Source organism: Rattus rattus, chromosome 1 (genome assembly GCF_011064425.1).
Source record: "Rattus rattus isolate New Zealand chromosome 1, Rrattus_CSIRO_v1, whole genome shotgun sequence".
NCBI lineage: Eukaryota > Metazoa > Chordata > Mammalia > Rodentia > Muridae > Rattus > Rattus rattus.
Genome location: NC_046154.1, coordinates 192,662,447 through 192,676,870, shown reverse-complemented (window position 1 = coordinate 192,676,870; position 14,424 = coordinate 192,662,447). Strand labels below are relative to the sequence as shown.

Below are 14,424 nucleotides of genomic sequence, written 5' to 3'. Positions count from 1 at the left end.
TGTATTTGATCAAGTAAGTGCTTTTCATATTTTGAGGAATAATATCAACTATATGCGCATGATATATTTATTATGCTTACATTAATTTTATATGAGATTATTTTTTTGCTAAGTTTGGTTTATTATATATTTAACTTATTCAGTAATAGTAATATTTTATGTATAACCTAGAAAATAATTTATTAAGACATTCCAATGCGATAGTAATATAAATAGCTATTTTTCTCACTCCTGATTCTAAAAGGCTATTTCTAAATACTAAGTTTACTTTAACATGAATAAAAACATGAAAATATTATTTTGATCAGATGTATTATCAGTATACCTTTATATGGGGACACCTAATCCTTTTCCATAGCATTAGGAATGTTTCAAGATGATTTAAGCGGGCAAAGAATAGGAACAGTAGTAAACATGAATATAAGGTGATTTTCATGCTACACTCTATATTTTGTCAGAAAGGCATAGCAGTTTACCATTATGAAAAAAACAGCCACCTCCGTTGTGTTCTCAGGACTACCATGGAGAGAGTTTCTGATGAACATTTTACTAGTTCTGTATCATTATGTTTCAAACATCAGTAAAAATGTAGCCTTTCCTCTGATATTTCAGGTACAATTTTACAATAAATTGAACGTGTTGAAAAAGGTACAGCTAGATAGCTGCTAACAAAAATAGACCATGAAAATACCTTGCCAATCAAGTAAAGAATATGGACATCATGCTAAAATCTTCTCAACCCCAATCTAAATCCCACCTTTTCCACACTGATTATCTCAAAGCAAATTAGTTTGCATTTCTAGTAGTCTGATACAAACAATATATATTGTTTAATTGTCCTTCTTTCCCTCATTATATTTATCTCGATACATACACATTGACAATTTATAGGTATGCAACCAGTTTGTTTATTTACTTCACAAAAGAAATGAGCTGTTTTTGTGTTTGCCTATTGAAAATATTACTGCCCCAGGCTCAGCATGACCTTAGGTATCTTTGCTAGCTGCAGAGTCTACATTCCCATCTCTATTCTGTTTATGTATCTCATAGGGTTGTAATGTCTTGTACCTTCCCAGTTTCCAGAGTTTGGTAAGTTGCATGAGTTTCCACAGCTTTGTAAATGTGTTACATTTTCTCTACATTACCAGAGAGAATTTGGATTAAGATGAAACAACTCGTCAACAAAGTCTGTCCTTTCTTCCTTGAGTTGCCATTTGCGCAGTGCTGAGGAATAGTGAACCATACCCATGTGGGTTAGTTTCTGGACTTATTCTGTGTTTTGGCATCCGGCAGTCAAGACTGCTGTTGTCTCATAATTAAACCGTGAAGTAAGACCATGTTAGTCCTTCGTCTGGCCTTCTTTCAAAGTTCTTCATTCATTCATAACCTTTTGCATTTGCACAGATACAAGTCTGATAGTTCCTGCAAAACTTACACTGGATTTGTAAGGATTGTGTTGTATTAATAAGACAATTGAGGAAATTTGTCGCCATAAGATAAAAAACGGATCTGCAGCTACCTGTACCCGTGCATTCTCACTTCGATCCACATGCTCTGGCTGTTTCTCTGTCAGCCGTTTGCACACGCTGTCCCCTTGGCGGGTTCTTACCATGCCTGACACACACACATTGTGTTCTGTGGGCCATTCTAACATGGCACCCCGCCACGCTAGCCCCAGGCATTCTATAGCCTAGCACGGCTTCCAGAACTGAGACAGGTTGTCTCTCTGCCCACTGGGAACTTTGCGCGCATCCCCTGTAGCCCAGTAAAATCAAAGCTCTAGAAACTTGTAGTTTAACAGTTAGATTTATATGTTAAATCCTCAATCTACAATGCATTCAGACAATAAATTCAATGTCAATTAATAAAGACAGAAACCACCCACCTAGACAAGATAAAATTGACCTAGACCACCTGGTTCAGAATCCTCCTCCTTCTCTGTCTCCATCTTCCTTCCCTCACTCCTCCTCCTCCTCCCTTCTTCCTAGACTTCTCCCCACCTACCCTTACTTCTCATCCAGTGATAGACTTCACTTTATCCTGGACCTGCCTTGCTGCATAATGACATCATCCTATAGAAACTGATACCTTAACAATACTGCTTTAAAGGACAGAGTGGACTTCTCCATTCTGTCAGTTCCTCAACACGTTCTCTAAGCTGTGCACTTTATGGCAATCTTTCAAGCTGTTGTATATGTTTATCCTGACTATTCACATTGTGAGCTATCAGACATAGTATTCTAAATTTTTGTTTCTGAGATTTTTTGTTGTTTATATAAAATAAACTTTGTGGAGCTGAAGAGATAGCTCAGAGGTGAAGGACACTGGTTACTCTTCCAGAGGATCAGGATTGGATTCCTGGCACTCATATGGTGGCTCAAAACTATCTGTAACTTTATTTTCAGGCCATTGAACAATCTATTCTGGCCATTGAGGGCACTTTGTATGCACGTGTTACATGGATAGATATGCATGAAAACACACACACATACATATAAAAAATCTTTTAAAGTTAGAATAACACTTTTTAGACTTCAACATTAAAATAACTGTAACTTCTTTTTTTGACCAGGATTGCTTTATTGGCTAATGAAAACTCTGCCTGTTGTGCCCTATAAAACCATTTTTTGATATTTTTGTACATGAATAAAATTTATCTTGATCATATCCTTCCATCTCCTGCCCTGTCCAATTACTATAAAGACCGCCAATGATATCTTCCTTCTAAAATTATGCCACCTATTTGTTAATTTATTTATGTGTGTATTTTTAAATTTATCTGAACTAAGGGATGGCACCACCCACTGCACCATGAACAAACTACCAGTGGTCACACTCAAAAAGAAAAGGAACTTTCCCTCCCCTGTTAGCCATCAGTTGCCAAGAGTTCCTCAGCCAGCAGGAAAGCTTGGTAGCCCAATGGCAATGCATGTTGGACGTCTGTATTGGCCTGATTTTGTGCAAATCTTGGCAGTTATGAACAGTTTGCTGTGAGTTCACCAGCATGTGATGTCTAAAGGACATTTCACATTCCCCTCCTCATCTTCTGATTCCTATACTCCTTCTTTCCCTCTTTCACAGCATCCCCCAAACCAGAGGATGGCGTTAAAGGAGTAAATGTAGCTGTTCTCTCCATGGTCGTCCAATAACTGTAGCTTATTTTCAATAGGCCTCCCTCATTAATAACTCATAGGAAGGTTACTTGTGCCTGGCACTGTGTATCTCTAAATTTTTATAGACACCCTTTATTGTGTTGTATTGTCTTCCTAGAGTGTTCAGTTTTAATCAGAATGGGATGATGATTCAATCAAATTCCATTCATGTTTCACGATAACTCCATTTCCTTTACCATTTTAGTTTATTTATGACTTAGGTTTAATTGATCGACTTCAAGTTTTCAGTCTTCTGTGAATGGCTGACAAACAGTATCCAGTCCATATTTTTGTTGGAACCCATTGTACGAGTAACTTTCTAAACCCACATCTAGACACACCATACCAATATTCAATGGGTATATTGGTGGTCTTTGGCCTTGGTAATCTCAGTCGGTAGTTATCTCTCTTGTTGCTGTCTTTTATATTTTTATGATGTTTTTGAACAAATCATAAAATGGTAGCTTATTCTCATTTTCAGTTTTCTAACAGTTTTGCATTTTAAAATTTTTTTAAAAATGTTTAATAGTTTTCTTAGGATAGCAATACAGACTTGTAATTTACTTTATGAAAATCATAAAAAAATTGAGAACTTACTTTCCTTTTCAAAGCATGTATGTTCCAATTTTTAATTTAAGCTTGAGTGACATTTGATACTCTTTTCTGTTTCAAGGATCGGTTCTATTTTATCTAAGATGTTTAACTTGTTGACATACATTCTACTTAGTTTTCTTCCTTGTTTAATTGCTACACAATCGCAAATGATGTCAGCCCATTCCAGAACCTTTGCTGGTTATGTTACTTAAAATTTATAAGCATTTTTATCTTCTAAAAATACATTTTGATATCATTAACTCTTTAATGTTGTTACCTCTTTTATAGATGACCTCTATAATGATTATTTCCTTCTGAATACTTAAACTTTGTTTTCTAATCCTTCTTTTTGTTTTTTTTTTATAATTTCTTAATATACAAGTCAGGGGTCTTAACACAAAACTCCATTTATCAATTTTAATTTTAAATATTTTTCTATGACTTTTCCTTATAGATTTACATCCAGGGAAGTCTTTATAAGTTTAGTACTTATAATGAGCCTTCCATTCCATTCACTTGCCCTTTATAATTTTATGTTTAATTTTTAAGTTACTTCAGTTATTTAGAGAAGGTTTTTAATTTCCCAGTACTTAAAGTTTGACAGAAATCTGCATGCTGTTTATTTCTGACTTCTGATATAGAAATTGAATATACAGTATGTGATTAAACTCTTCTTATATTTGTTGAGTCTTCTCTTATGACCTTGAAATTGGTATTACTTGGTGTTCTGTGTGTACATTGATGTTGGCAAGAGTATTCTACAATTGCCAATTAGGCTTAGTTCATTGACAGAACTATTTCAGGTCTTTATAGTCTTTTTTTTTTTAAATTATTCTTCTCTGATATATTAGTTCCCAACCAAAATTTCCCCTCTCCACTCCTCTCCCACTCACATACACCTGTCTTCTTTTTGAGATCCACTCCTTCTTTTTTTCTCTTCTGCAAAGAGCAGGCCTCCCAGAGATATCAACTGGACATGGCAAGTTACAGTAAAGCTAAGCACAAACACTCATAGCAAGGCTGGATGAGGCAACACAGTAGGAGGAAAGGGTCCCAAGAGCAGCCAAAGGAGTCAGAGCATACCTCACTTCCATTGTCTCTCAAGAAAACCAAGCTACACAGCCATAACTTATATGCAGAGGACCTGGCTTAGGCTCATTCAGGGTCCTTTTGTGCCCATTGGATTATTATGCTTACATGATGAGCATTCTACCTCCTCCTCCTTCTGTTCTTTTTCTTTGCCCTTAATAACTCATGGTTCCAAAGACTTGGTAAAAAGAGTAGTTCGGCTAGTTGCTGTCACATCTAAAAAGTAATCTTTAAATGTGAATGTAGAAAATGTAGAAAATTGGAACCTTAGACTGAAGTATTAGGGACTTCACATTGCTGATGTCAGCATAAAACCTTGCTATATGATCAGTATCTTAGTTTACTTCTCCTCATTGACTTTTATTAAGTTCTTACTACACACACACACACACACACACACACACACACACACATATATGTATATATATATTATGGGAAGTATGACTATACATCAATCCATATACACCTATGTTAGTGCATACACACACACATGTGGTATGTATATATGTGTGTGTAAATAAATATGTATATATGCATGTGTATGTACATACATATATCCATACATATATAAGTTCAATATACAATAATCCTATAGTTTCACCTTAACCTATAGGTGGAATGGGAAATTTTTCTATTCTAGGACATCTGAGTAGTTACAATGATGATTAGACATAAATAAATAATAATGGTTAATGTTCATTGATTGTTCAGTCTGTGCTAGAAAATGTGCCAATGTTTTATAACCTAATATTTTAATTCTTGTAATTACCATATGTAGTTTTTTACTATTATTTTAATTTTAAAGAGTAGCACACAATGATAGTCAACTCAGGGATGTTTTTAAGAAAATAAGGGTTTAGAAACAGTGTCCATCATCATTATATTTGATTAGGAAGCTTGGATGTTGCAATCTTTCCAGCATGAGCACACAAGCTCCTGCCTATAATCTAGGCACTTTCTACAGAGTCCTGGGGATATAATAATAAGACAAGAAGGAGAAAAGTCATAGAAATAATGAATACAAAGCATGTAAATATTTAATTTTAAATGAAGAAACCCAAGTGTAACAACACAAACAGTAGGAAAAATTGTGCACTAAGTTCATTGATAAATTTGAGGGATAGTAATAACTGTAGGCACAGTGAAGTGGGATATTTGAACCATGCCATCAGAAACCAACCTTTCTTCAGTTCATTTGCTCTATCTCATCCACTTAATGTTTTAGGTAGGTGGCATCAGACTAGGTTAGCCTAATCAGGTCATTGATGTTGTGATCTCAATATACTTAAAGAAAAATTCCTTATTTCCATATAGAAACTTTGTCTGTCTCTCCAAATACTCTGTTTTATTTCAATTAGGTGACCAAGTTTGATGGACTAATATCACATCTATGAGAACATAATATTCTGGACGGTCAGTATAGGCTAGTGTTTATCTTCTACTGTGGAAGAATTGGCAGGAAGCTCATTGTGTAAAGAAGGCTCAAAAATGGATCACCAGGGAAATTCTTGGGAGCATGAAGGAGCCATATGCAGTCACACAAAGCTCAAGGGTTTGGGGTAGTAGACTTCAAGCTGGACAAGCTGGGTATGAACTAGCAAAGCTCTCCTGTCACGGGGAGCTTACAGTGAGTACTGCAAGTCAAGAAGATCAAAAGAAGTACTTAAAGGAGATATGTCACAGTTTAAATATGTTTTTTAGGATAAAACAACACTATAGATATAGTAGACATAGAATTGAAATGCTTGATCTAGACAATTTAGACTAGAGACAAGAAATGTAAATAGTAGACATTTTGTAGTTATTTTATGTAGCATTTAGTTTGAAAAAACAAACAAACTACAACAAGAACGACAACAACAACAACAACAAAAAACCCAATCAGCTACCATTCTGTGGTTCTGTCTCTGAAGATCTGTTAGTGTCAACACTAAGCGTGGCCAGAGCCAACCCCTCATTGCATTTGATTCTCTGCCTTATCATTATATATAACTATTTCTTTAATAATGTCCTAATTATTTCTACCTATGTTTTTATTCCTCTAGAATTATAATTTCATTTCACTTTAAATAATTTGCATATATATATATATATATCAGGAGAATAACGAGTTATAGAAAAATGGAGGTTAGAACTAGGAGATCAGTTCCAACTTCTATCTCAACCTTGTGAAGTTGAGTTTAAAAATTGAAGATCTTTGAAGAAATACTGAGAGATGTTTATCCTGAGTACTCCCAAGGCTAGTATTAAAAATAACTTCCCCAAATTCTCTTTTATAACAGAAAAAGTGTGATAGCCACTGTATTATAAAAATATAGATCTAATGAAATAACAAGTGAGTTTATGATTGGAAAATGAAGGAGCATTTATTCAAAAAGGTAACAAAAAGTAGCAAGGGCTATCCACAGACAAGAAAGGCTGTGAAAGATGGATGGAGACAGCATCTTTGCTCTAAAAGCACACAGGGAAATAAGAATCAATGACCCAATGACCTGGATGATGAAAGTGAGTGAATGCTCATTAAATTTACATATGATGCCAAGGTGGAGGGGCTGCTGCAAGCTCCAAGAGAAGAACAAATTAGACGATGACTTCAGCATTTTAAATAGGATCCTTTAAAAGCAGGAACGGTTTTTCAGAAACTCTGATATGAGCGGGTTTATTATGAAGATTAAACAAATGTTACATAGTATTAAAAAGAAAGAGATTTGTCGGGAAGAGAAATCCCAGAATAGCCTGGTGACCCCACTTTTTGAAAAGGAATTGGTAATAGAGATTGAATTTGTGAGATTCTGCTGGTATGTTCCCTAACTAGAATTTGAAAAAATATTTTTATGGTTCTCACATCCTTTGACATAAAGACCAAGCATGAGTTTTTGTGCATCATCCTTTGATACCTAAGAGCCTCCCACTGTGCCATCTCAGGCAAGCCATGGTGAAGAGGCAGAGGGAACATGTATCCAGCATGCCTCCTGTTGGAGTAAAACTCCGTCTTCCTTTAAAAATGTAACCAAATAGTCGATACAAAGCCCAAGAAATTAAGCTAATGACTCTAATTAGCATTATTGTAATGAGGAGTCATGCATGTCCTTTAATGAGCTGCTATAGACACAAAACTCTTGTGAACTGCTTCATATGCGTCACAGCATTTATTCCCAACAGAAGCCTTGGGATGCAAGCATTTTCACTTACGGTGATCGTTGAGATTTAGTTACATAGCCACCCAGGGTCGTGCTTCTAGCAAGTAGATGAGACAGCATTTGAGATAAATGTAAGCTTCGGTTCTGGGCTTGTATCTACAAAATAGTCTTCAGACAACCCAATCCTCAAACGAGTTGTGGTATGAACAATCTCTAAATGTAGCAACTTCAGTTTCTTAGGCCACTTTCAACCCTCACATCCTGATTATCTGAAACCCCACTTCTGATGTCAACTCTTTCCAAAAATTCTGACTTCCCAGTATTATCCCTGTGACATACTTGTCTGAATCACTGCCAGATAAGGCAGAAGTATCCTTTAGTGGAGCACACAGAGAGCTTTCTAGAACTGAGTCAGATTGTACCACTTCTTTGCCCCACTAGAGTTCTGCGATAACTCTTTTCTTTTGCTTCTGCATTCTCAGGTCTGTCCTCTCATTGATGTCTGTTGTCTATGAATCAACCCACATTAGGCCTTTGATCTGCTTATTCCATCTATAGATAATATTGTTTTTCCCAACAGTATCTGGATTGCTCCTGGGAAGCTTTCTTCACACTTCACTTTCTGAAAGAGACTTTATCAAAGCTATGACCTCATACTTATTTTCCTTCTATTCTTTTATTTTAGTCCACTTGTTCTGCCCCATGATAGTGGTCACTTTCTAACATATTACACATTTATCTAGTGTGATGTCTGTCTTACCCATTTAAATATATACAATCTCAGCACTGTGTGGAAGCTGAGATAGAAAAATTACTGAAATTTCAAGGCCAACCTGGTCTATGCAGCAGGTTTCAGGCCAGCTAGAGTTATGTGGCTTGGCCCTGTCTCAAGAATAAAATAAAATAGTAGAAATATCATGGTGTTTAAAGGCAAAGATGACTTCTGGCTATTGAAATTGGGGAAATCAAAGCCCCTTAAGGAGTTTCAGGCACACCAACATGTGAGTTTCGGAGGTGTAGGGAATGTTGACTTTGCCAGACTCTTTTCTGATGTGTTCTGTCTTGTGTGGTTTGACTGTGCTGGGGCTTGTAAGACCTGTCTGTCAGATTATCTCTTCTTTCTTTTTCTCTTCATTCTCCTGCCTCCCGCACCGTCATCCTCCCACTGGACAAACCTTTCCAGCTCTGACTTTTCCAAATGGATTCTCCTTACAGGCTTTAATTTCTTTACCTGTAGTCAACTACTATACATGACCCATCAAATGAATAAGTATTTTGACCTCTTTAGCACATTCATAAATGGTATAGAGTAGCTGATATGTACATTGATTGACTGCAGCACCTGCAATTCTTTCTGTAAAAGGTTGGACTTTTAGTTACACAAAGTTCAATAATAGCTAATGATAGCATTGGTTGTTCTTTGAGGATCTGCCAGAAACCACCCAGTATCTTCTTTAATCTTTCACCCACTAATGTAAATGGCATTACCTCTAAGTCATATAGGAGTGAGCAGAAACCTGGAGAATTTAGTGATGTGTTCAGGCTCCTGGGTGTCAGAGTGGAAATCCACATCTCAATAATAACTCAGGATCCTGTTCTACTAGAATACTTTTCTATTGAGATATTGCTGTGTCAGGAAACACTATTGACATTACAAGATTTTCAGACACAACAGGTAAGGAGGTTTTTTTGTGCGAATTAAACACTAATATTTTAAGGTAAGTAATGTGTTGACAGATAAAAAAAGCAAGGCTTATAAAATCTGGGAAATATTAATCAGTGGTTATGATGTTCTCATTAAAATGTGAGCAAGGTCAATGACTAAAAAAATAGCCAAAGGAGAAAGAGAAGAGAGAGGAAAGAGGGCAAAAGAAGGGCAAAGAAAAGAAGGAAGAGGGAAGGAGAGACAGAGAGAGAGAGAGAGAGAGAGAGAGAGAGAGAGAGAGAGGCACATAAAAGATGAGAGGAAGGGGAGATTGATTTAAACATTTAAAGACAGAGTCTGTCAGGACAGGTTAAGAACGTACATATGAATCCCCTGGAGGCTCCAGGGCTAAGAGGTTGCTCCATAATTGGCACTAACATATAAATGGTCACTATAGTTAGCCTGTTCACCGCTTTTCTGTCAACATCAAGGTCAAAGGAAGATAAATGGCCCCAAATTACTGAAAGACATCTCAGTTAATATCAGAAAGAGCTTCTTGACATAAAAGGGAATTAAGTATTCCAATATGAGCTATAGAAAAAATTTTATTCTTTGATAGTATTTAAGAATAAAATAGAAAAATCTGCCCTCAAATTAGCTAACTAAATTGGAGGGCTACTTAAAAAAAATTCCTTCTGATCTTACTTCATAGTGCATAATAGACAATGGGATAAAAATTCATAGTTTCTGAAATCAATTTTACATTCACACACTTATGGGTGGAAAACCCAGTTTCTCATTTTGCCTTAAACACAGATATATGAATGGCCAAGAAAGCAACCACTTGCTCCGTAGGCAATATTATAAAATCTAAAGCTAATTCCCATCTGTCTCTGAAGGGTCTACTGATCATCTGCTACAAATCATCAAAGGAATTTCTGCACTGAACCCACTTTACTCTCTCTGAGCTTTGTTCTTGGCCAGGGATGATGTTAAAATGTCTTTCTTTTATGACCTTGGAAAGAAAATGTGCAAAGTAGGAAGAGATAGTTATATTGACTTTTTTTGATAAATGCCTTTACTACTTCCTGGTAAATTATTAATTTGTGCATTTGGCTGATGGAAGGAAAAGTGTCTTTCACATACATGTTTGACAGATTCATCACTGCTTGGATGTGTCTTTTTTTTTCCTTTTTCTTTTTTTCTCATTAAAAACCAAATACTTAAGACATTCTATTTTCTGTATTCTTCTGCCTATTAGATGTTCCTTTCTGATTTGCCATCTAAATCATGGAACTGAAAGAAAAATATGAATGTGATGAAAATAGGTAGCTAGTTATTCAATAGTGTGACTGCCCAATTAATGCAGGGAGGCTTACTTACTTCCCTGCACTTCGGGCATCACATTGACTTGTTGGTTCTGCTGATTTAGATCGCTGCTTTGGACTCTATCTGCTGCATGAAGCTGTCTTCATCACTGTGCTGCAATGCCTTAGAAGGGGAAACTGTTGGCTTGGGCTTTATTCTTCTGCTCTTTTCTGTGTTGTCTCTGTGAAAGACTGGTGGTCACCAGTTTATGAAGAGTAGCCCCAGCGCAGAGTGAGTCCTTGCAGACATTCACCATGCGAGCTACTGCTGCTGCTTTTGCTGTCAAGTACAGTTCTTCAGTGTATTGGGAAAAGCACAATTTGGATGACTTTTACAATGGCTCAGACATGCTAGTTTCTACCAACAGTTATAATTAAGAATAGGAAACATTTCAATTAGTATAAATGGAGCTATAAAAGAGTATTTAATTTCTGTAATGTGCTCACCCTGCCACTATATGTGGCTCTAATCCCATGAAGCTTGGAGGCTGCTACAGTAAGTCTCAGGAAGGAATGGGGCTCTAGGTTATCCAAGGTCATTCATACAAGTGGTTTTTGAATTTCAAGTCATTTTATAAAGAGTATTGAAGGAGACGTGACAAAAGATGAAAAATGAAAAGAGTCAGAGAAAAGCCACTGTATATTTCTCCAGACTAAAGTTAGAATAGGTAAAGTTGGCTTCTTGTGTCTAGATTTTTTTTAGGATGATAGGTTTCTGCTATAGCTGGAAGGGGGAAAGCAAATTTCAAAGGCTTAAGAAGCAAAGTCCTAGACTTATAGTTTGTTCTACTGATCAAAGACCAACGATGAAAGAAAAGGGGAAACAAGGATGGAGTCTTCAAATTAAAAAACTCATTTATAATAATTTAAGAATTTATTTTGGATATAGGGTTATTAAATGTCAGATATTGGATTGGTGAAGAACTTACATCATTCTGTAGGCTACCATTTTGCCCTATTGTCAGCATCCTTTGCCTTACAAAAGAGTTTCAATTTCATGTGGTCCCATTTATTAATTGTTGATTTTAGTACCTGGGCTTTTGGTTGTCTGTTCAAGAAGTTTCCTCCTGTATCATGGGTATTCTCTACTTCCTTTTCTATCAGATTTAGTGTATCTAGCTTTATGCTAGAATCTTTGATCCACTTGTACTTGATTAGATACCAAAAAACCAAATAACCCAATTGAAATGGGGTACAGATATAAACAGAGGAATCTATAATGGCTGAGAAGCACTTAAAGAAATGTTCAACATCCTTGGTCAAGAGGGAAATGCAAATCAAAACTACTTTGAGATTCCATTTTATACCTTTCCAAAATGGCTAAAATAAAAACTCAAGTGACAACTCATGCAGGTAAGGATGTAGAGAAAAGGGGAACACTCTTACATTGCTGGTGAGAGTCCAAATTGTACAACCACCTTGGAAATCAATTTATCATTTTCTCAGAAAATTGGGAATAGTTCTACCTCAAGACCTAGCTGTATAACTCCTGGGCAGATGCTCTACCATTCTACAAGGACACTTGCTTAACTGTGTTCATAGAAGCTTTTTTTTTAATAGTCAGAAAATGAAAACAACCTAGATGTTCCTCAATTGAGGAATTGATAAAGAAAGTGTGATACATTTACACAATGTGCTACTACTCAGATATTTAATGACATTATGAAATTTGAATACAAATGGACAGAATAAGAAGGTATCATCCTGAGTGAGGTAACCCAGACAGAGAAGGACAGATATGGTATGTATTTAGTTATAAGTGGTAATAGTCATAAAGTACAGGATAACCATGCTACAATCTACAGACCAAACGAAACTAATAGAGAGAACCTAAGAAAGGATGTTTGAATTTCACCGAAAAGAGGATACAAGATAGACACAGTGCAGATAGAATAAGTACAGGGGGGAAACTTGGTGGGAGAGTGGGTAGGGAGGAGAACAGGAGGAATCAAGTGTGGGTAAGACAGAGGGAGAGAGAACTGGGAGAAAGAACTGTAATCAGTGAGGAGTGGGCATCTCTGGAATGAGGTAGAAACCTAGGACAATGGAAACTTCCAGGAATCTATGAGGGTCACTCTAGGTATGACTCCTATTCATAGGGAATATGGAACTTAAAATGGCCACCTCCTGAAACTAGGCAAGAAAGACTTCCAATGGAAGACTTCGAATGGAGGAATGGGGCCGGCAACCCAACCACCAAATCTTAGACCTACAATATGTTCTACCTATAAGATATGAAGGGATAAATGGGGCAGAAATTGAGAGAATGGCCAACCAATGACTGGTCCAACTTGAGACGTATGCAGAGAGAGAGAGAGAGAGAGAGAGAGAGAGAGAGAGAGAGAGAGAGAGAGAGAGAGAGAGAGAGAGAGAGAACTCTGACATGCGGATAATATCCTGCTATACTTGCAGACAGGAGCCTAGTATGCCTAGTATAATTGTCATCTGAGAGGTTTCTTCATCCAGCAGCTGATGGAAACAGATTCAGAGACCCACAGCTAAACATTATGTGGAGCTCAGGAATCTTGTGGAAGAGGGAGGAGGAATGAATGAAGGACCCAGAGAGCTTAAAGAAGCCACAAGAAAACCTACAGGATCAACTAACCTGGATGCATAGGGGATTACAGCAGCTGGACCACCCACCGGAGAGCATGCATGAAATGGAGCTAGGTCCTCTGCTCATGTGTAACAGATGTACACTTTGGCCTTCATGTGGGTCTACGAACAGCAGGAACAAAAACTGTCTCTGACTTTGCTGTCAGCCTTTGGACTCCTTACTGCTTACGGGGCAGCCTTGTCTAGTCTCAATAGGAGAAGATACACTTAGTTCCACTATAACTTGATAGTCCAAGTGGGTTATTGTACATAGGAGGCCCCCCTTCTTTGCGGAGAAAGGGAGGAGATGATGGGGGAAGGGGAGGTGAGAGGAAGACGCTGGGAGCAGCAGATGCAGGGGAATCCTCCATAGGGATGTAAGGTAAATAAATTACTTAAAAATTCTCAGAATGAAGACATTCACACTGCTAGTAGTTTATACTTTCAACAGCAGAATACACGTGAAGAGTGTAAAGTTGAACCACAGTTTCCTGCAGAGTATTTGTGATGTTTTTGCCTTGGTAGGTATCTTTGAGATGTGAGTCTCAATTTATAACTCAGACTGGTCCCAACTTCCAAGCTGTGGTTGAATTTATCATCTGTCTGCCTCTGCCTCTGTAGTGTAGGATTATACATTTACAATACCATATTCAGATCGGATAGTTTTTTATTTAGGTTTACCAATTTTATTTTATGTGTACAAGTGCTTTGTTTACATGTATGTAAGTGCACTATGATGAAGTAGATGAAGATTTTATTCAGCCTAGCCACACATCTGATTTTAATCAACCAAACAGGGCTTATTGATATTATACTATAGGACATCTTTAAAGCCCCAGATT

At 36.9% G+C, this 14,424-nt stretch overlaps 1 protein-coding gene across 1 annotated transcript in view; it reads left to right on the top strand.

Annotated features, from left to right (window-relative positions):
• Positions 1 to 14,424, top strand: part of Trhde (thyrotropin releasing hormone degrading enzyme) — a 403,812-nt gene that overhangs the window by 250,231 nt on the left and 139,157 nt on the right. The window lies entirely within an intron of this gene.